Source organism: Rhinopithecus roxellana, chromosome 5 (assembly GCF_007565055.1).
Source record: "Rhinopithecus roxellana isolate Shanxi Qingling chromosome 5, ASM756505v1, whole genome shotgun sequence".
NCBI classification, from domain to species: Eukaryota; Metazoa; Chordata; class Mammalia; order Primates; family Cercopithecidae; genus Rhinopithecus; species Rhinopithecus roxellana.
The window spans coordinates 8,018,046-8,039,786 of record NC_044553.1 but is presented as its reverse complement, the minus strand read 5'-3'; the positions used below and the strand labels follow the sequence as shown (position 1 = coordinate 8,039,786).

The window sequence follows — 21,741 nt, the reverse complement described above, 5'->3', positions numbered from 1 at the left end:
GAGATTTAGGTCATGAAGGTGTCCCCAGACTGCCCTGTTTCACTCCCTTCTGGCTTATACTATGCTGAAGACAGAGTGGGCAGTAAATTATGTTGTTTTAAAATTATGATAATTTTGCCACCTTTTAGCATAACGGGGAACAGAGTATTAACTGTGCAGTCTTCAAGTATGGTTTCTAGATACAATATAACTTTCATTATCATTACAATTTTTCTTCTACCTGGACAACTTGACATTTTCCCAAGGTGTTTAATTACACAGTTTTTAATTTGTACAAGATTGGGGTGAACAGTTATTTTAGTGAGTTTTAAGCCGGCAAGTTAGCCTTCCCGACACATTTTTCAGCTCTGGTTTGGCCTTAAGAAAACTCATTTGGATTTAAGAAACCTCTCTCAGCTCTGGTTTGGACTTAAGAAAACTCATTTTACTAACTTGCTGAGCATAAAAAATTTGGTGCTGGTGTTTAGCTATCTCAGCTCTGCAGTTTAGAAGGGCAAGTGAAAAACATCCCTCTGAGCTTCAGGGGCTAGAATGAAGCCGCTCCAGGTGATACTCCTGTCTGCTCACTAAGCAGAGCCGTACAGAGGCCATTTTATAAAAGATAGCAATGGGCTAGATATAGAAATTCCACAATGAGATCACACGCTCATACCAGGCACCCTACAAATTCATCTTGTTTTTAGGAAGTCAGCAATATTAAAAGCCAGGAAAAAAAGAAAGGGAAAGTTCAGAAATTGGAGAGTGCAATTTACCCTTTTAATATTTCACTAGGATCGTCCAGACCCTTGGAATCTTCCTTTATCTAATTTTTGAATAGTATTTTTCACATGATGTTCCCAGTATGGGCTACACACAGTGTCTAAGCTAGGAAACACCAGAGTAAGTTTCAGATAAAATTCTTTGCAATTTTATTTATTTTTAACTTTTAAGTTCAGGGGTACATGTGCAGGATGTGAAGATTTGTTACATAGGTAAACATTTGTCAAGGGGGTTCATTTTGCAGATTTTTCCACCAACTAGGTATTAAGCCTAGTATCCATTCGTTATTTTTACTGATCCTCTCCCTCCTCCCATCCCCTGCCCTCTGGTAGGCCCCAGTGTGCTGTTCCCCTTTGTGTGTCCATGTGTTCTCATTATTTAGCTCCCACTTATAAGTGAGAATATGTGGTATTTGGTTTTCTGTTCCTGCATTAGTTTGCTAAGGATGATGGCCTCCAGATCCATCCATGTCCCTGCAAAGGACATAATCTTGTTCCTTTTTATGACTGCATAGTATTCCATGTATATGTACCACATTCACAGAAAATTCTTTGACTCTATTTCCAGGACCACTAAACCACAGTTCTTGCCTTATAATTGACATACAGCATCTTCTTGCTTTCATTCATCTGTTCAATTTATTCAACATGTATTGAATGTCTACTACAATTAGAGTAAACACAAGCTTTACACTCAGATTGTTCATAGCTTAGTGCGGGGAGACAGGCCAATAAAACTCACTAACACATGGTAGAGTGCTGTGATACCAATAGTGCTAATGGAACAAGGTGTGAATGGTGACAGGGGGCAGCAGTGGTTAGAAAGATCTTCCAGGAAACTGTGATATCTGGCAAAACTTTGAAGGATGATGAGGAGCCATCCAGGTTGAGATGTAAAGTGGCTTTCTACTTGGAGAAACAACATGTCCAAACACAGAGAAGCATGAGAAAAATCTGTGTCTTTTCAAAAATATGAAAGGTAACAGAGCTGGAAGACAGTTGAGTAATTTGCAGAATTACAGCTTTCAGAGTGACCAACCAGAGGTCTAGATTTCATAATCTAATCATTTGGATCTGTGGCATTCAGGATTCCATTTTAAAGGCCCCTTCTTTGATTAGCAGTCAGGAAAAATAATGACAGGCTGGTTCAAAATGCATAACTCATTGAGGCAGAGATTCTCCAATGTGATAATCTCATTTCATTTCTTAACATATGATCCAGAATTCCACCAAGATTATTTTTATTTTGTTTTGTTTTAACAACCACCTATTCCTTTCTCACATTCCATATACCTAAGGTGTTGCTCTAACGTGTGTGCAGAAGCCAGTTGATTTTAAAATTCGATCTCTTATTTTTTTGAGGAGCAAGTATTATTTGTTTTTATTGTACATCCAAGAAAACGGAGGATCTTATGACAAATAACAAAGCCACGACTGCTTGGTGGCACAAGCCTGTAATCCCTTGAGCCTAGGAGTTCGAGACCAGTCTGGGAAACATGGCAAGACCCCATCTCTACAAAAAATTTTCAAAAAGTTAGCCAAGCATGATGATGTGTGCCTGTAGTCCCAGTGACTTAGGAGTCCCAGCTGAGGTGGGACGATCACTTGAGCCCTGAAGATTGAAGCTGCAGTGAGCTGAGACTGTGCCACTGCACTCTGGCCTGGGTGACAGAGTGAGACCCTGTCTTAAAAAACAAAAACAAAGCCACACAATGAGTCGGTGCGGAGAAATAATTAGATTGAAGGACTCCCAAAAGCTTGGTTTGGGGTGAATCTTTAGGATACTATGAATAAGAGTAAATGCTCTGGAATCTGACTTGGGCAGCCACTCTGTATGTGAGTTGGGGGCTGGTTAAGGATTGACTCCGAGTGAAGCTCTAGGGCAGGAAATAACTCTACCCATTGGTACTATGAATGAACTTGAAGCTCACAAACATACAATGAACCTTTTTCTTCTTTAGTTCCTCCTATAACCAAGGACTAGGGAGTCAGCACTGCTCCTGCCCCATTTCTTTTATCGGTGACCCTCAGCTCCTTCTCTAGAGCTACCTTTAGTGACCATTTTATTCTAATTTCATTGGTATAAATGTAGTGAGGGTGAGAAATAGCCTGATTTGCACCCTGTTGGTGCAAATTCCTACTTCTCTCTCCAGACTGCCCCACCCAAGCAGATGCCCTTAACACAAGGTGTGAATGAAGCCTGAAACTTACACAATTTGGGTGGAGTTGAGGGAGTGGGGAGGGGGATGCTCTTTAAGAAAAAGAATAAAAAATTATATATGCAAAATTACATATAAATTGAATAATTATTTAGAGCAAGGAAAGAAATCACAACAGGTTGCTGAATGCTTGGAAATTTGGGACTCCTAAAATATCTTTACAAGACGTGCTTACATAGAAACACTTCCTTATTGTAATCTGGCTTTTGTTTTGCACAGACAACATTCTACAAGTCCTAGCCACTCCCAGCACTCACAGGGATCTGTGCAAGTGAGGGACCTGAAGCTTAGACTCCATCAGCTTCCTCCTTCAACCAGAGGTGGTATCACTGATTAAGGCTGCAGGAAGATGGCTTGGATAAAAGTCCTGGTTTGCCAGAACAGTCTTGGGTTATGCCTGTTGCTCTTGTCTACATTTTAATAATTCCCTTCCTAAAAACAGTCTTTGTTTGCACGATAAATGATGTGGTCCCCTATTTATGTTGGTCCCCTCTGTGACCACACAAGCTGGGGCCAGACGAGGAATTTCAGTTATAATTTTAGTACCCTCACTGGCTTTCTGCCCCAGCTGGGTCTGATAGAATCTCTTTCTCAATCTTAAAGTAGGGGTAATCATATTGACCTACTTACAGTGGGTTGCAAGAATGTTCTGTTCTGCTGTGCTTTTCTGTCTTCTTTAAAGGTATTGTGTTGGTATCATATAAATTAGACTTTTTAAAAAACCAGTCATTGGTGTGTACAGCGCCTGTCATTTAGAGAGGCAAGAATCTGTAAGTAATACCATCTAATCCAGTAAATGTAGTCCTCTCTGTTATGCTTTCATGAAGATCCACCCATCTTCTTGAACAACCTACAGGGTGGAACAGCAGGACATTCAGGCCTAGTTAAAAAGATCTTCTGGCTACCTGTCCTTGGGTTGCTGATTGCATCTGAATGTGATGGTGGAGCTAAGGAAGTGTATCTGGGCAACAACTTGCCCTTGGTGGTCACACTGTGTCACTTCATCACTATAAGAGAAAGGCAGAAAAGCTAAGCAGAAAAGCTCCACCCCATGAGAAGCTGGTTTGCATGGCTGGACCGGTGAGGATGTCAAGACATCTCTATTGTGGGTTGACTGCTGGATCCAACTCCACCACTTCTGAGCCTTTGAGTTATAACATCAAGCACAAACAACCAGGCTTATTTTCTCTGCCAAAGTCACATGCAATGTCGAGTTCATCATAAAAAAATTAAAGTTTAAAAGGCAGCTTCCTCTGAATGCTGCTTTGGGCACATAAACAGTGGCGTGGTTAAATGCCACTCTGTGTTTAAGGTAATTATACATCAGTCCTGGAATGTGGTGATGTGAAAGCCCCATTGCAGCAAACAAAGTTGATTCTATCAGCAAACTCTGGCAAATCAGCTGGCCTGGATGCTTCTCCCTGAATTCACTACTTCCTACATGAGAACGGTCTCTGGGAACATCAGAACTTGAAGACAAGTGTGGTGCACTGCCTGGCACTCTAAGGCTGGTGCCAGCTTGCAACCAATGATATGTCTGCAGTATGGCTTGGGGACCTTGGCCCATAGCAGCTTGCAGTGAGAGAGCCCTTGGAAACAGCCAAGGCCCATAGGAGTGTCAGTGGTTTGGGTCTGTGCATTGCCATGTCTTACCAGGTCCTGCCGGGGCTGGACTGCCACTGCTCACCAAGCCAAAGACATCCATCCAGAGAAAGGCTGGTGGAGTGGGCAAGACTTCTTGGGAAAGGTGACGTTCCTAGGGGTCAAGAGATGGTAGTTTTTGGCTGCTAGCTCTAGAAGCACTGTGGTAATGGGCCCAAGAAAACGTCTGACTGGTGTAGTCTAACTTTGTTCTACATAAAAGGACACAGGGGCCCATTTATCCTTTTCCACTTTGGAATCATACCTTTCTCGGTGAGGACTCAGTCATCACCCCTCTGTCCTTCATTCTGGTGCCCAATCCCCAACCATGCACCAAATCAGTGGAATTTTCCTTGTGGTTCTGGGGAATCTTTTCCCTTCATCCCTACAGAACTTCCTTCATGAGTTACTGCTGGCAGCTGTATTTGTGCTAATTAGCTGCCCTTGATGGATTTATTTCATCCAGTTATAAATTCTAGAGGAGACGTTCCCAGGCCAATTTTAAAGTAGAATTCACAGACCAAGCTAAGTGGAAGTCAGGTTTGGATGACCTCCACAGAGCAAGTCAAGCCAATTCTCATGGCACTTAAGCACAGCATTTCCCAGGGTGGCAAGTCAAAGTAGTAGAAGGACAAACCTGGAAGAAATCTCATGTAGACCTTTAGTTTAGTCACCTCATTTTACAAACAAGGCACTTGGGGTTTATAAAGGTGAATTAACTTGTCCTATCTCACACCTATTTGCTGGTCACCTCTGAAAGTAAAAAGGTATGGGTGGCTCTGTAGACTACAGGGGAATTACCCGGTTGCCTTCTACGACACCTTGAACACAGCTGTCATAAGGAAGGGCCTTGTCTGTTATTCTCAGGTTCATTTTTCTTTTCAACTTCTCACTTTTTTTTTTTCCTCATGGAGTAATATTATACCCCTAAAGAAAACACATGGAATCCAGCTGTTGAGATATTTCAGATATTCCAAAGGCATACAAAGTAGCTGACCTCATTTTGGTAGGTACCATGGACCAGCTGCTAGAAGGCACAAAACTCCCTGAACATCGGGATGGAGCTGGTCCTAGGTTCCAGTCATACACTGTCCACTAGCAAAAAGCCTTTATGTTTTTAGTGTGGAGTAGTCTACGGTTTCTTATCTGTGTCTGGTACTTTCAGAGTCATCGGGGAAGGTTCTGTGAGGTGGTGACGTAGGAAGGTTTGTTTTAGGTATTTGGGAAGAAATCTTTTTGGTCATATTTATGACAGTTCTTCCAAAGGGTAACTATTTGTTTACGTGCTGACCTCGGATCCGTTAGAGGTGAAAGCCAAGACCTTTCTTCTTCTTTTCCCTTCCTCTTTTTTTTCCCTTTATCCTCCTCCTCTTCCATACCTTAAAGCCCAGTTATGCTGTTTAACTTAATAAACAGACACCCACAGAAGTCTTTGTGTAAGTGATACTGTACCCATTGGGCACTTGTTGAACTCTGGCCTCCTGCACATGTATTAAAAATAAGTGTTTCTTCATATTCTTCAGCTTCTGTATAGACTATGTATATCCATGTTTTCATGTAAATACAAGAAGACTTGCGCTTGACTGAGTCACGACCAGGACGTTTTTGTATAAAACTTCTGTCATGAAAAACTTCTGTTATGTGCAGAGCAGTAATTTGAAATACTGCCAAAAACACAATTGAGGGAATTCTAAATCACCCAATGATTGATTATACTTTTTGTCTTACAACAAATTATTTGAAATTCTTTAAACATATGGAAACCAAGAATCATCTGAACTTCTTTATTATTACATCTATAATATATGTAATTATATATTATATATGAAATATATATAATAATATATATTCACCATCAGATGAAACTGTCAATTCTTCATAGAAATACATTTATAATTGTACTATAATAATTTACTGAATGCAAGGGATTAAAATAATTTCTATTTCAATTGAATGATTCTGAAAGCAAATCACAAGTAATCATTTTCGCACCCAAACCTGTTTCTCCTATAGATTCCTCATTTTAGCCAGGGGCTAATCCCATCTACCCAACAACTGAGCCTGGAAAACTGGGAGTCACTGTTGATACGTCTCAGCCCTCAGCCTTCACATTCAACGTATCACCAAGTCCTGTTATTTCACTTCAAAAATATATTTTGACTCTGCCTATTTCCCTCCTGTCTCTGTTTATTCCAGGCTTCCCAAGCCACCATCATTTCTTTGCTGGACCACTCATCAGTAGTCTCACAACAGGTCTTGCTCCTGCCATACTTGTTTCTCTCCAGTCTGTTCTGCTCAAAGCAACCAGAATGACCTTTTAAATCATATGAGCAAGCTGTGCTCTTGTCTCCAACTTCCTTCACATAATTCTAGATCTCTTGCAGCTTTTCCGTTGGCTCCCTATACTCTAGTTGCCTTAGACTTCTTTTGGTGTTGAAAATGATCTGAAACATTTCCTTCCTCTCCCTCCTCTGAACCCTGCCCTAGACACTGACCAGTTTCTTTTTGTCCTCGGGTCCTAACAAAATGTCAATCCTCAGAAAAGTTTTACACTCAGACTAAAGCAAGTAATGCAGTGTACCCAGAGAATGTAATTGTTATTCTCACAGATAACACCTGGTTCTTCTCTTTCAAAACCCTCACCACAATCTGCATTAGTATATATGATATATAATTCCGTATATATAATGCCTAACTTCACTCATAGACTACAAGCTCCCTGAGGGCAGATATCACATATGTGCTGACTCAGTGCAGGCATATAATAAATTTTCATTAAATACTTCTGAGTAAATGGATCATTATTGCCATGCATTTGTATATTGCATGTTTTATTTTAAAGTGCATGAGTGTTCTAATACCCCTAAATTCATGCACATATTGACCAGATGATTTTATCCCCCTTCTACAGACAGTGAAACAGGTTTAAAGAAGAAAAATAAGTTAGGAAAGGTGGTTTAAGGTCCTTGAGTTCAGAGCTGCCTAATTCATAGAAAATAATAATAATTATAATGATTAAAATGTATTGTTCTCTTATTATATGCCAAGAGTGTTCCAATAACATTAACTCATTTAATCCCTTCAACAACCCTACGAGGTAGGTAGCATTATAACCATCCTTTTCTTACAGATAAGGAAATGGAGGTACAAACTAGTTAGGTAACTCACCCAAGGTCTCAAATATATATGCACAGCAATATATCATATTAAATATATGTTGCATAATAGACCCACATTCATGTTCATTATCTCACTGACAAGCAATTCTAACATACTGAGCTTTTCTCAAGCAGGTTTTCCATTATGAGCAACACTGCATCTGGAAGAATGATTTCTGGTTCCTCTTGGTCATCATTCCCTGTCTTCCCTGTACCTCTCCAGCCCTTTTGCTCTCTCTGCCTTCTCTCTTACCTTTTCTTCTCTTCCCCCTACTCCCTGCTGTTCAGTAGTAAAATCTCTGACAGAGCTACTTTTTTGCCAGGCTATCATATACAAGGTCAGTGTTCCCACATTCCAAAGGTAGGTAAAAATGTGTGTGGAGAGCAGGGAATTCTGCCAGAACAATGACTCACTGTGTTACATGCAAAACAGTTCAATAATAGGTCACTGCCTTGCAAGAGCAACACTGCCTGTCCCTATGGAAAACAAGTGGACTACCACATGGCACTCCTGGTGCTTTACAGAAGCTTTGTATGACAATTGGGGAAGCCATACCCATCATAAACCACATACTGGCTTTTTGTTTCTTGGGCATATGAGGTGAGTTTCAAAAAGGGAAGTGTATAAAATGCAGTTCTTGACATGTAATGTCACACATATTCATAGTAAGCATGCACACAAAGTCACCTCTAGGTTACTCAGCTAATTATATAGGTGGTAGAATATCTGGCTCCTTTGCTTCTCCAAGTGGCTTGTTTACTTGTTTGTTTTTTGGCTCATATTCCTGTTCATTAGAACTTCCATTAGCAGAAATATAGGATTATGGTGGAACTGGATGGGCTGCTTCCTGTCTTGTTTTTTTGCAGGCTCAGCCTAGAATGCCTAAAAGTGACTGGAACCTTCTCTCATGCCTCAGTTCCCTTGAGCCTGTGTTCTTCACCACCCCAGCCCAGTAAACCTTAGGATCAGCCCCACAACCAGCTTCCTTCACCAGCATAACAGTGCTGCTGAGGAGGAAAACAGGAGCAGCCCTTGCAGATTGGGACTCTCAGACGTTTATGATCTTCAGACTCACCTGATCTTGAAGACAGCCTCACAGCTATGTGGCTTATCCTCAGCTCCCTTTACCATTCCCCTCCATAACTGTCCCAAACCCTTCAATCTAGTCTAAGCCAGTAGTTCTCAACGTGGGCAACCCATTACAGTCACTCCAGGATCTGTTAAAAATCCCAGTGCCTAGGCTGCATTTTAGAACACTTAAATTGTATTCACTGGCACTGGATCCAAGCATCAGTACTTTTTAAAAGCTCCCTAGATAACCCCGGTAAGTGTACAGCCGAGGATTAGAGCCATTACTTGAAGCTAATGACATCACCTCCCACTTCATCAGAAAATGGAAGGCTGTAAAGTACAGACATCTCAACTTCCTATCCTCTCATCTGCCTTTCTACATCCAACCTCAACCTGCTGTCCTTCCCTCAGTCTTAGCAGTTGGTATGTCCCTCTTTCTATTTCAGGATAACACTTCAAACTATGGCCTTTATACCCATATCTTCCAAGATCTTCCAGGACTTGCTTTTATCTCTAATCTCTTCCTTTCAACTGGATCTTTCCTTTCAGATTATAAGCAAGCTTAAGTCTCCTGAATCTTTAGAAAGGTATCTTTGGAACTCATCACCTCTACCTGTGTCTCTAGTTCCACATGTAACTACTTCCCACTTAATTCTTTGTACTCTGGTTATATTCTCCCTGGAATACTATGCCTTCTTAGCTGAACTAATCTTTTATAACTTGACTCAGTTGCTACATCCTCCATGAAATGTTTCTAGAATTCACTGGGTGGATCATGACCCTTCTGTACATTATTTTCAAGTGAGGTTCTTCCTTTGATTTTCCGCTCCTTTCCTTTCAAACATCAGCTCCTTGAGGGCAGGAACCATGTCATTTTCACCTTTGTTACAGCAGTACCTGGCTCACCATATGCTTGTCGAAGTGAATGTAAAACAATTTTCCACCTAGCTTCTTGGGCAGGATGATGTGGTCTAACTGGCTGTAAGTGATTTTCATTTCTGCAGGCCCCTGTGCTTTTATTTCCATGGATAACTGCTATAGAAGTTACCTGGGGCAATTCTTGGGACATTATTTGGGATTTTATATTATGCCACAGAATAATGTCATGTTTACTTGCTTAGGATGAATTTATAAACAAGTCTAATATATGAATCTTCTCATTAGCATCTCCATATTTCTAAGGCCATTGCTCTGACAATAATGATTAGTAATAGTCAGAAGAAATAAGAATCAACAATGTGGCTTGTCTCTTACATACAGTTTTAGAAATGAAAAGTCATATCCTAACACAGTCTGCTTTATTTTAGAATCCACCACCATTTATTTGCAGCTGGGCAGTGCTGACCTACCTCTGCAGAGCAGCTAGAACAGGCTGGGCCACTACACTGAGCTTTTAGTGGCAACAGCTGCTAAAAGTTTTCGTTTCCTTTTATTTTCCTCTTAAACTCTCCTTTAAAAGTACAGTACAGGTTACTCCTCAGTCATGTTCTAAATGCTTCTGTAGAGTAGTCAAATCCCTACTCTGCCTGATTAATTAACTGAGTAAATCTAAGAGACTCCTCAACCTTATGGCCTCTCTTTCTGCCAAGTTTTGTAAAACTCATAGACTGCATGTATTCATAAGCACAAGAAAACACCTGTGAGCAATTAACCACAGACCCTTGATTTAGAGGCATTGGAAATATGCTGATGGTCTTTAGATTGTTGTCACAGGTCTATAATTACGTGAGACCACAACCAAATCATCCCAGCAGTCCAATTACAGGAAGGGTCATTCTTTCAACTACAACATGGTGCTGCTTCTAAAAATAATTCTGCCTGAGATCCAGAAAAAAGCATTCTTTAAGAGGGTGCTGCTTTAAAGGAATCATACATGGGAGTTCGAAGGTGGTAGTGCCTCAGGACATTTATCTGAAATGTGTATATAACCAATACATGGGGAAGAGAGACCACAAAAACCAATTAAAAAGTCACTGAACTGAAAATCCTGTTTAAAATTATCTACCCAGAAAATATTGCATATAACTCTCTGTTTCTGTTTAGCCTAGAAACAATAACCACAGAGTTAATAAACCAAATCTGCAACCAATAGTGTGACCGGTGAAAATGTAAGAATCTATCTTTTAGAGTAGACAGTCCACTGTAGAATTATGAAACAAAAAGAAAATCTTTTTTCTTTTTTGTAAGATTGAATTCTCATTCTACAGTGTACGTTACCCTGTATTCTATGTGACTAGAATATTTAAGCCTTGCAACATTGAAGAAAAGTCACCTATTTCCAGAATCAGGCAACAAAACAAAACAAAACAAAAAAACAAAAAACAACCAACCCAAAGTTCCTAGAAAAAAAGAGTTCTTAACCAAGCACAGATGTGCTTCATGAGGTATGAGAATCCCCAGAATTCTTGAACATTTTGTGTGCATGTGTTTTTTTTCAGGGCAGAAGAGTGGGAAGTGCCTGTAGCTGCACTGTCCTATGTAATGGTCACTATTGCATGTGGCTATTGAGTGTTTGATATGTGGTAGCTTCAATTGAGGTGTGCAGTACATGTGATATTCACACTGGATTTTGAGCTACAGTGATAAAAAGTATATAAAATATCTCAATAATTATTGTATTGATTAATATTGAAATAATATTTGTATCTGGCTAAAATAAAATATATTAATATTAATTTCATCTACATATTTTTACTTTAAAAAATATGGCTACTAAAAAACTAAAATTACATATGTAGCTCACATTATATTTCTATTGGGTGGTACTGGGTCTACGGCTTCCATCAGTTTTTCAAAGGGCCCTTTTTCTTAGAGCAAAGAGGGACTAGTTAAGATGTGAATGCTCATCTTTCAGGCTGCATGTGCTGTCTCAGTGGGCCTTGAATCAAGCCCAGTGCCGGGGAGCTGTGATGCTGGCAAAACTGTCCTTGGATTACATTTGGAGTTGTGCTGCCTTGGAAACCTCTAACATTGCTGGTGTTTTCAGATACATATGGACCCATTCATTACTTTACCACTCACACAGACTCCATAATATCTCTCCCTCCTGACTTAGAAGTACACATATCCCCAAATCTGCTCACTCTGTCTTCTTGGATTCTTCACCTACAAATTGAACATATTAGCACCTCTTACCCCAATACTGCTCCATCTCTTGCATTTTCTATCTGGGTCACAGGCATCTTTGAATTACTCCTCTCCTTATTCCCTCACCACACCCACACATGCAAACAATCATTAAGACCCATCAGTCTCTTGAATATACCTGTTTGTGTTTCTTCGTCACCACTGCCTAGATTATTGTCTTAACCTCCCAACTTGCCTCTCTTTCTCCACATTATCTTTCTCACAGCTGTTACAGTTCATTTTAAAATCATGAATCTGATTATATTACTCTCTGGTTCAAAGATTAAATTAGAAACTCCTCATTTTGGCCAAAAAGTCCTCCATAAACTGTCTCAATTCTGGTTTCGTCTCCACTCTCCTTCCCATATACATTCCAGCCACACCATGGTTTTCTTTCATGCCTCCAAGCCTTTGCTCCTGTGTGTCCCTTTGCCCGAATTCCTTTTCCTTTCCTTTGCTTTCAAACCCCACATTATCACTAGCTCAACTACAGCTACTTTTGGACTCTCACAGCACTCTATCCCCATTATGGCACATATCTATCATGTTATATTGAATTTATTTGACTGTGACTTTTGGTCCTTGCTGCCTAGTGCTGAGCACTGGTAGGAGTTTATTTAATATCCAGAGAAATTCCAAGTAGTCTTGTTTGTGCAGATCTTTCAAAAGTACAGTTCTCCAACTTTATAAGTTAGAGACTAAAGGCTCCTTAGAGGTCTTCTAGTCTGCCTTCTCATTCCATGATGAGCAAATTGAGACCTACAGAGGTTGAGTCATCACTTAGTGAGTGCCTGCTATCTCATTTCATCTTCATAATGACCTTTGAAGTAGGCATTTCTACTAATACCCATTTTACAGAAGTGAAAAATGAGGCCTCAGTGAATGTAAGCAATTTAGGCCCAAGGTCATGTGGCTGGTTACCTGGCAAGATAAAATTAGAATTCAGGTCTTCTTATAGTTGGCCTAGGCATCTTTCCCTTGTCTCACATTGCTATTTATAATTTGCAGCATTCCCTGAGTTATTCAACAGAAGCAACGATGATGTATTGTATACAAATAGATGGAGTGTTTCCATGGAAAGAACCATATTATGATAATGAGCCTGGTTTTATCCTTTGCTCTGTGAATTACTACTCTAGTCTCATCTAGAATTGACTAAATGGAGAGATTTAAATTACCTGTATTTATTGTTAATATAAAATAAGGATGGATGTAAACATAAAATTAGATATATGAAAGGATTAAGTGCACTATATTATTTCAACTTGCAGATGTTTAGGCATTTCTTCTGAAAATACTTTGTTATGAAAATAATTGGTGTTCATTATGGAATAATAGAAAACTATAAAAATAAATAGAAGAAAAAGATCACCTCAAGATTACTATTAACATGTGATATAATTCTTCCCAGTTTTCTCTATGCAGTTTTTGTTTGATATATTTGTGATCATAGGACATTTTTCTGCCACTGTTTTTCTTTTCATTTTACATCATGACATAAGCATTCCCCCATTATCACTATATAATCTTCATTAGCATAACGTTTCATGGCTACATAATAGTCCATCAGCTACTCACGGCATAATGCTTGGAGTTGTTTGATAAAGTGACATATAAAGGCACGAAATCCAGCTAGTTGGTAGTATGACAGTATTAACAGCTCAAAAGGACCTTAGAGATCTCTAGTCCTGTGCTTACCCAAGTGTGGGCCCCAGACTAATAGCATGTGTATCACCTGGAAGCTTGTTAGAAATGCAGACTCTTGTGCACTACCCTAGTCCTACTGAATTCAAATCTGTGTCTTAGTAAGATCCTTGGGTGATTTGTGGACACAGTAAAGTCTAAGAGGAAATGAGAAAAAACAGTGATTCTCAATCTTGACTGTACTGTAGGAAGATCTTCAAAATTTTAATGTCCAGGTTACACCCCAGACTAAATAAATCAGAATCTCTAGAGGTGGGATCCATGCATCACTCTTTTTTAAAGCAGCCCTGGTTATTTCAATGTGTTCAAGAGCCATAGAAGAAGGAACAGAATCCCTACCTCAAACTGATTAGATGGTGTTTATACAGCCACTCTCCTTAGTGCCAGAATTCTTTCTACTAGGAAGAACTCTGAATTTCTATGGGAAGTTCTGGTAAAATAAGACCCCACAATACTTCTAAGGAAATTTAAGTTAAGAAATTTCTTTATATTTCCCATTTGTGTTTTCCTTTCTGCTCCTCCTCTCCATTTTTCCTCTCTCCAAAGAGATTCCTGGCTTGACACTCTCTGGAGATCCTGCTTGGAGACCACAAAGCCTGGTTTTCCTGTATCGCAGAGCCAAGAAGCAATAGAAAGATTACTCGATTTCTTCTCAATAATTATATTTGTTCTGGCACATTCTCCTGCTTGCAAGACCCACATCCAATTTCTCTTATGCCTGTATTTAAGCAGTCAGGGGATTTGGAAACTGCTTCTGTCTACACAATGGCACAACCATAGGTTGAAAGAAAAGTCAAAGTCATAGCCATCAGTTGTTTTTCTGATTTTCTTTTCCATCAATTGACCACTGAAAAAACAAACACCCGAGTCAACTTGGAATGCTTTCAAGTCCTGCAGAATGTTTAACAATTTCTAATCCTGGGACCTGGGGAAAACATACTTTTTTAAAACTGAGAGTTACAGTATTATTTCCCTTTTCTACACAAAATAGGACCATACCACATAATCTGAATATTTTGACTTACGTAGAGAATTTTATGATGGAGCCGTAAGAATCTGGCATTAGACTTATCAATTAAAAGTGATTTTTAAAATTATTTAACCTTTAAACTCAGTTGTAGGAATGTTAGGAGTCCTGGTTCTAATCTCCTCCCATTTTTTTTAATTTTTTTTAATTTTTTTATTTTTTTTAATTTTTTTTGAGACGGAGTCTGGCTCTGTCGCCCAGGCTGGAGTGCGGTGGCTGGATCTCAGCTCACTGCAAGCTCCGCCTCCCAGGTTCACGCCATTCTCCTGCCTCCGCCTCCCAAGTAGCTGGGACTACAGGCGCCCGCCTCGTCGCCCGGCTAGTTTTTTGTATTCTTTAGTAGAGACGGGGTTTCACCGTATTAGCCAGGATGGTCTCGATCTCCTGGCCTTGTGATCCGCCCGTCTCGGCCTCCCAAAGTGCTGGGATTACAGGCTTGAGCCACCGCACCCGGCCTCTCCTCCCATTTTTAACCCCTTCAATTTTTCCTTTGGTTTCTAATAATTGTTTTTATTTAAAATATATCTTAAACATTTTATTCTAAGTAGAATAAAAAAAAAAAAAACAGATGTTTAGCTAATAATGACCAACCAAATACAAGCATTTATCTCTTTTTCTGTTTGACAGTCACCAAAGATTGCAGTTTTTTTTTTTTTAAAGGAATAAAAAAGTAGGATGGGAGTTATCGGCTTGTGAGAGATATGAGAATTTCTAGAAGATAGGAGTGGTTGGAGGAATGATGACCTGTAGAAAGGAGGCTGTGCTGTTTATTTACTGACCTCCTTCTCCCATGGGTCTATAGGTCGAGGGCTGCCCTGGGACTGAGCCTGTGCCTAGGTCAAGAGAGGTAGGATTGCCAGCTGAAGGACAAGTCAGCGCTTGTACAGGACTGTCCACCACAACTGCAGATGAAACTAGAGGCGGACTGCAGGCACGTGATGCTCGCACCAGCGATGACTCTATAGCCACATACAGCCGGATGCGGAAGAGCTCAATCCTCTATCTGAACATGACATTCCGGCTTAAAAACTTTCAGTGCTTTCTCTGCCGACTGAGCAGGGTAGAGGAATGGGCTTCAGACTCTTCAGGCCCTGAAACTTTGTGTGTATGTGCATATTTTGGATGAAAAGATCCATAATGTTCATCACATTTTCGAAAGGGTACATGTTAAGTGTTTAAGAACCACAAACACAAAACCCTAATCCTTAACATGACAGGTGAGGCCCTACACAGTCCAGACTAACCAACCTCTCTTGAGCCGCATCTCCTGCCAGTCGGCTCTCCCCCATCTCCCCCTACTCAGTGAACGTTAAATTCCAGCCACAGAACTTCTCATCCCATCTCAAACATGCTGTAAGCTCTTTAATCTCGCTCTGATTGAACACATGCCTTTCTCTCTGCCAGGAATGTTGCTCCTCCTTTGCCACTTCCTCTGTCCCTTCTCTGCCTGGTGAATTTGCTTTTATCCTTTAAGACTCAGCAATAACATCACCTCTGTGGCCCCCTCCCTCCTTCCCGGTGGTTCTCCTCAACCATTTCCTGAGCAATCCATACACCAATGTCTGTGGAATTCACCCTTTGGTATAGACATTGTTTGCTCATATACTGCTCTATTCCACTTGTTTGTGAATTCTTGAAAGCGCAGACCATGCCCCTCACCACTCCAAACCATAACTTGGAATATAACAGACAATAATAATATTGATGCAACCAGTGAGGAATGAATTACTCCATTTATTAGCTTGGCCAATTGTCTCTTGGATCTTACAGAGAACCTGACCCTGGGAGACTGGGATATTCATAACTAGGTTTCCTGTTCAGGTTGTTAGAATCTGTCCTGGTTTAAATGTACAGTTCTGATTCCTATACATCTTTTAAGAACCACTATGAAAAAAGAATAATCAGAGAACAAGAAAGGATACTTGCAATTAAAAATGTAACTGATGACATAAAGAATTTAATAGGAAGGTTGGAAGATAGTGTTGGAAAAAATCTCCCAGAAAGTAGAGAAGCCGCCCCCCAAGGCTGGTGCGCATGCCTTCCTTGTAACATGTAGGACATTCCTTCTCACCAGTGCATTTATTTGTCACCCTGCATTGTAGTAGCCATTTTATGGATCCCTAATTCCCAATACATAGGCTGGGCTTCCTCGGAGCAGGGACTGTCTCTTCCTCCCCATCACTTATCCTGTGTACTAACGTACATGTGTATTGAAAGAATGAATGACAAATGTGTATGAAGGAGTGAAGGCAAACTTCAGTTGGGCTGGGGGTTGAAAGGAAGCTTTGCTGAGGTTGGAGGAAAAGGTGAATGAGGGTAAATCCCTGGAGAACACAAGGAAAAGGTGAATGAGGGTAAATCCCTGGGGGACACTAGGGAAGATCCAGGCTAAGGGGAGTAGACAGGTTCACAGCTACTGCAAGCATAGCTGAACAGGGAAAGGGTGACTGGGCAGATGCAAGGGGTTGAACCACCAAGAAAAATCCTGAGAGAAGGAAGGGGAGGTGGAAGGTCACTCAGGATTTCATCTTTCCTTGGGAATGACTTCATGCCAGGCACTGTGTTAAGGACTTTCCATGTATTATCTTAAGCTCCACAAAACCCTATAAAGTTGTAATTACTACTACAGCCATTTTCTAGGTGATAAGGATAGGTGTACAAACAATAAGTATCTGACCTCAGATTCTAGAGCTGGTGGTCATGGAACCAGGATTTAAGGGAAAAGTCTAATTATGTCTGTGTTGTTTTTATCACCAGGCTACTCTCTCTGGCAAAGGAGCCCAAGCCGAGCCTCTCATACATACATATATATATATATATATATATGTATATATAGTTGTTGTTGTTGTTGTTGTTGTTGTTGTTGTTGTAATGGAGTCTCGCTCTGTCGCCCAGGCTGGAGTGCGGTGGCCGGATCTCGGCTCACTGCAAGCTCCGCCTCCCAGGTTCATGCCATTCTCCTGCCTCAGCCTCCCGAGTAGCTGGGACCACAGGGGCCTGCCACCTCGCCCGGCTAGTTTTTTGTATTTTTTTAGTAGAGACGGGGTTTCACTGTGTTGGCCAGGATGGCGATCTCCTGACCTCGTGATCCGCCCGTCTCGGCCTCCCAAAGTGCTGGGATTACAGGCTTGAGCCGCCTCTCATATTTTATTCCACTTTGCCTAGGTCGGCAGTCCTGGGTGCCCAGAGCACTCTCTGCAGATCACAGCTCATAGGCTCCTAGCTGGGGATTGCACAGCTCTCTCTCCCAGATCACCGCAGTCTCCTTTTCCCAGAAAAAGCTGTGTGGGAGAGAGTAAATAGCTGGGTTTGGGGAATAATGGTTTTCTTCTGTTTTGTGTTACTGGATCTGATGCACAGAAAACTGCCCAGAGCCTCAAATAATTACAGTAAGACGACTCCACTTCCTTCACGTGGCCACAGCAGACAGCCAGGAGCCCAGACACACTGCAAAGCGAGTGCTGTGACTATGAGATGGGAAAAGGCAGGAACCCAGAATCAGGGATTCCTGACGGAACCGCAACCGCAAGCACAGCGTGGCACTCGGCAGAAACCGGGAAAGGGGCCCCACTCGGAAGGCCAGTGACTTGTTTCATTTTAAAGTCACTTAATAAAAAGCCCATTTAGACATATAATTAAGCAGGGGAAATGGCAAGTTTTAAGATGATTCATGTGGTGCAGTACCATCTGTGTTAGGACAAAAAGCCCAACAAAGCGTGCAGACTGGAAGACCATCCACTTCCTGCTGCCAGCCATCATCCCTGAGGAGCAAGTGATATGGGGGAGGGAGGGAGACCTTGGCTTTACCTGTATTTCGGAAATACTACTCACATGGCAATCACGTATTATTGGATGATGAAAAATGGTCAAATAAATTTGAGAAAGAAAACAACATGAAACTTGAACCTGGTCATTTCTTTGTCAGTCAACATTAGAATTAGCACCTCAGTGACAGGGCCAATTCTTTCTTTGGTCTTCATGACCATACCCATTTGCCCCCTCAGTTTTAAACTGGATACACAATAATACACTTTCCACCCTAAGGTACCAAATATTGATAGTTTCATAGTGTGAGTCAGAAGAGACGGAAGAAGTTGTCTGATCCTGCACGTGTATGGATGAAGAAAGGGTAGTCACCCCCTGCTTCCATTCTCCCACTGTCCCCCACACCAGCATGATGGCCAGTGATAAGGGTCAACTTGGCTGGCTTAAGGAATACATAGAAACCTGGTAAAGCACCATTTTGGATGTGTCTGTGAGGGTGTTTCCAGAGGAGATTAGCATGTGGGCCTGAGTGGAGTAGTGGGGAAGACCCACCCTCAGTGTGGGCAGGCACCATTCAATCTACGGGGGGGCCCAGACAGAACAAACACAGAAAAGAATGTGCAGACCTGTCTGCTGGAGCTGGGATACACCCTTCCTCTCCTGTTCTTGGACAACAATTCCAGGCTTGCCAGCCTTTGGTCTGGAGAACTTACCCCAGCCCCATCCTCACCTCAGGTTCTCAGTCCTTTGGCCTCAGACTGAGCATTACACCTTTGGCTTCCCTGGTTCTGAGGCCTTAGGACTTGGGCGGAGCCATGCTAGGTCAGCATTCCTGAGCATCCCAGAGTCTCTAGCTCACATATGGCGTGTCATGGACTTCCTAGCCCCCATAATTGCATGAGCCAATTCCCGTAATAAATCCCCTCTCATATCTCTCCCTATAATTATCCTATTGACTCTGTCTCTCTGGAGGACCCCAACTAATACATGCAGCCTCCCTACTTTTCAGCATTCATTTCAGACACTCAATCCTAGAGCTAGTGGGATAGAAATAATTAATGGACTGAGGCCAGGAGAGCCAGGGTCACCTACGTATTATCCCAGGGTCAGAGCATCATTAGGACAGAGGTGATGGGAGAGGGCTGGGGACTAGGGATTGTTCCTTGGAAAGGGCCTGCAGAGTGCCCAGCAGATGTGTACATATATGCATGTGTATGTGAGGATGTGTATGTGTCTCACATATATGTGTGTGCATGTGCATATTTGTATGTGTGACTATGTATGTACATTTATATATGTGCTTATTGTACGTATGGCTGTGCCTGTGTATTTCTGAATGTTTGTCCATGTGTATTACATGTGTGTGAATTGGTGAGTGTGACTATATTTGTGTGGAATGGATCATTCTTTCCCCAGGCCAGAAGGCCAAGGAGATGCTACCAAGTGCTTGAAGACTTGATGTCACATTCTCGACTACCCCCACCCCCCTAGAACTTCCTGGCATCTCACTGTGATGCACAGGCATGGCAAAGGATAATCCTTACCTTACCCTGGAGAGAACACACTTTCTCTAGCCTCTGGAAACTAACCCATCGTACTTCTGGCTGCATTATCAATTTTCAATTAAGATACCACTTTGTCTGACCCTCTGAAGACAACAGCATGGAGCCTCGGTAATAAAGTGGAGTGGGTTCAGTGTATCCAGCCTCAGCAGTAGGAAGGACATTAGTTCTGGGACTCAGGGGTACAGCTGTGCCTGATCTGACTACTTGAATTCCCTTTACAGATGAATAAAGTGGTATTTTGTGACTCTAGTTGCCTTCTCTTTCAACAGGTCTCAAAATGTATAGCCCACATCCTGTTACCAACCTTTGCACATACCATTTCCAATGATAGAAAGAGTCATATTCCAGATCCAATAGAAAGTTAATCCTGTATAGTCTTGATCTGCTGGATGCCATTTCTGCAGATGGGGGCATGACACCTCCCTGAAGTGCCTTTTAAGGTATATATTCTCTCTCAGCATTTTCATGAGGGATATTCAAGTAGAACATACATCTTTTGGTGTAAGACATAAGCAACATAATTATAGAGCCTCCAAATACTTCAGGTACAGAGACATTGAGAAAGAATGATTTCTTTCACTTACTTGATGTAACAAAAGCCTGCCTATTCAAACCCATCCTAAAATTGGAATAATGTAATGCAAATACATGTAAAGAAACCTGCAGAGCAGTAAATAGCATAAAAAAATAATGACTATGTAACAAATTAGATAGGTGGTCAGGCAGGGGTGGAGATACATGGAACTTCATGAAGTAATGGTGTGGTTTTGGTTGGTTTCTGTTTTGTTTTACCCCTCATGTATCTTGAGATCACAGCTCATATAGGCCATTACACTTCAAGGATATGATCTCAGGACTGGAATATATTCACTTGCCAATATCAAGAGTAAGCAGTGCTCTCTTTGGTAGCACATATACTAAAATTGAAATGATACAGAGATTAGCATGGCCCCTGAGGAGGTTGGGAGTACAGAGATGTGGAGAGGGCCTGGAAGAGCATAAAGGTGGAAAATGAACTCTTGGAGTAGTTAGTATTCCCCGGACAAGAAGATAGACAAGGAGGATGAAAAGAATATGGCACACTTCATAGTTTCCAGTTGACATTGTCCTATCCAAGGGATGCTCCTTGGCGTCTGGTGGAAGAAATACAATCGGCCATAGAACTTACTCTTCATCTCTTCCCATTCTCTTAAGCTCTTAGCATTTATTCCCGCATCTTATCATTAGATTTTTTTAGTGATTCTTTTTATTTCTGGCCCAATTATATCCAATGATTTCCATAAAACATGATGATTTTAATAGTATTTTAGTAAGAATTTTCCTTCTTGCTATGAATTGCTTCAAGTAATAATCTTGAAAGCACACTAATAATAATAATGAGAATAATCTGGAAAGTACAGTTTCCAGTTCAAGTAAGTAACATTCCAAGTGATTGCTCAATGCCTTACTCCAAAGCAATTCCTTCCAACCCACCACAAGGCCAGAGCTCACTCTGGAATGTACTGTATCTTACACATCTTGGAATCCCTGGTGCTTTTCACACAATGGGTGTTCAAAACTGTGGAACTATACTGTGAACTGTTGGAAAAAGCTTCCTCCCAGACCTGCACCATCACACACATGCAGACATTCTGCCTCCGCCCAGCAATCTAGCGATCTCTCACTACTGCGAGTAGTAATGAAAGCTTCCTGACCAAATGACAAAG

The 21,741-nt window shown here is 41.2% G+C and overlaps 1 protein-coding gene and 1 pseudogene across 1 annotated transcript in view; one reads left to right on the top strand and one right to left on the bottom strand.

Annotated features, from left to right (window-relative positions):
• The window catches only part of FRMD6 (FERM domain containing 6), a 256,303-nt gene that overhangs the window by 112,996 nt on the left and 121,566 nt on the right, over nt 1-21,741 (bottom strand). The window lies entirely within an intron of this gene.
• On the top strand, nt 20,929-20,990 carry LOC115897838 (annotated as a pseudogene).